The following is a 2514-nucleotide window of genomic DNA, read 5'->3' as shown; positions in this document are numbered from 1 at the left end:
GACATGATTCAAACAACAGACCCTCATCATCACAACGGAACTTGCAATAGTATCCCATAAGACCAAGAAAATGCCACTCCCTTGTCATTTTCCTTTACTACTTTTGCATTGTAGAAAGCATTAGGATGAGATCTTGATTTCATAAACTTCAAGGCCATCTATTTAGTATGTCAAATGGTTCTCACACTAGTTGAGCTTTTTAGGCATTCACAAAATGAAAATTCAAACTTTGATAATTTTAAAGATTCAAGCTTGAACATTTCAAAATAGATAGTTCCATTTTAGTCCGTACAAGTCATTGCGCGTTCACAATGGCTTATGTTCAGTGACGGGCATAAAATAATTTATGAAATCGGTGGGGCATAATTTATATTTAAAAAATATATTATATTTTTTTATAAAAATATTTTAAATATTTATTAATTTCTATTAAGGATATAATATAATAAAATTAAATGCTAAAAAGAATGCATAAAATAAAAAATTACTTTTTGGGATAAATTTTTTTAGTCTTTTAGATCATAAATTTTATATGGGTAAAGTGAATTTTTGTAAGGGGCAAGTGAATTTTTTGAAATGATGGGGCAAATGAAATTTTCTAATGAGGGCATATAAAAAGTTTGGGGTCTTGTTATGCGACATTTCTTAACTTGTGGAGACAATTGCCCCTAGAAGCCTTAACTTGAATTCGTCCTTGCTTATGTTTGTGAACTATATTTTCTTAACCTTGAAAGCTTCAGAAAATATGCACTGTTTATGGAGTTTGCTTAGGTCGCAAACTATTTGAATTTCGTTTTGAGAAGAGGAAACAAGAAGAAGCCATAAAGACAAACTAGAGCATTTAACTTTTAAAATGAACAAAGCCAGAGACATGGTTGTAACTTAAAAAGCAAAGCAAATCAAGACCTCACCTTACTCACCATTGTGCCCTAACTTCAATTGCTTCCTTGAATTTGATTATTCAAGTTCTCTACTCGTGAGATGTATTGATGAGAGATCAATGACGTTGTCAATGGTAGTGCAGACAAGGATCCATGATGAGGAAGAAGAAAGGAAGGAAGGAAGGGCACTAAAGTCATTTAGTGTTTAGCAATGTATGCCACCAAAGGACCTCATTTCAAAAAACTTCGTAAGTCTCTATTAATTTAAATTTATGGTCAAGGCTTTTCTACCAATTTTCCCAAAAATATAAAGAACTAGTTGAGCATTTCTATCCTAAACTCACACATGGTGCAATTTTTCTCTTCAATATTTGATTTTGGACTACTATATGTCCCTGTATATTATGGCTTGTGCATTCTGATTTGGTAGTGTAAGAGATTGTACATCAACCAAGTCATATGTTTTAGATTCTTTTATAAAACCATGAAAAAGGGGGAAAGATAAAGGAGTGGTTAAGTATTTTTTTTATCCTTAAACTATTCGTGTAGAATTATATACACTTTTTTCCTTTAATATTTGAAAACAGTCATTGGATACCTTGACATTAAAAAAATTAACTATGACCATTAGTTGATTAAAAAAATTATAAAAAACCCTAAAAATTATAGAAAAAAGGACTCATAAAATTGTAATAAGTACCCTATAAGAAAATTAATATCAACTAGATTCCTAAAATAATGGTTTTGTCAAAATCGTATCTTGGCCTTTTTATTAAGAAATAATATTTGTATTATGTTATTTTATATGAAAATTTATAGGACTTGATTGACATTAATTTTTTTTTTGTAAAATACTTATGTATAATTTTATGAACCCTTTTCTGTAAGTTTTTGATATCATTTTTTCAATTTTTAAATTAATTAATGATCCAAGTTAACCATTTCAATAATATCATTTTCAGATGTTAAAAAAAATTGCACTATAAGTGAATAATTGGAGGCAAAAATATTTTTCTCTTTATCTTTCGCTTCTTCTTTCCCCCACTGTGCCTCACGTTTACTCTTCTCCCTTGCCCCGTTCTCAATTTTCTCACCCTTGGAGTCTTGGACCGCATCTATTCTCTCCATCATACACGCATAGCTAAGAGTCGACGCTGCTGATGGCTCATTCAAATCCATATTTCCAACGAATCAGAACCATTCGTTTTGTTGTTCTCTCTTGAATTTTTATCCTTAACGCTATTTGATATGCATATCTCTATAATATTACAATCACAGAAAAATATTATATCATATGGTGACTATCCTGAGAGATTTGAAACCAAGTCACAAGAAAACTCTCAAGAGCGCCTACTTTTTGAAATTATCATCACGTATCTTGCCATTATTTTTCATTTTCTATTATTTTATTTTGTAAAGTAATCTTAGAGAGTTGCGACGAAATAGGATGTTTACAATAATAATTTTAAAAGAAATAAAATTATTTAAATGTGAGAAGTATACATGGCAATTAAGACATTTAGAGTTGGGTTATATGATTAAAAAAAAGGAAAAATAGCAACTGAGGACCCTAGTAGTAAATTAATATTAGTGAAAGATCAATTAACTTTAAATTACAATACAATTCTTTAAT

This window comes from Prosopis cineraria, unplaced genomic scaffold (genome assembly GCF_029017545.1).
Source record: "Prosopis cineraria cultivar Desert tree isolate PC_DT_omini unplaced genomic scaffold, ASM2901754v1 PC4, whole genome shotgun sequence".
Lineage (NCBI taxonomy): Eukaryota > Viridiplantae > Streptophyta > Magnoliopsida > Fabales > Fabaceae > Prosopis > Prosopis cineraria.
Note: the sequence above shows the minus strand (reverse complement) of the source record.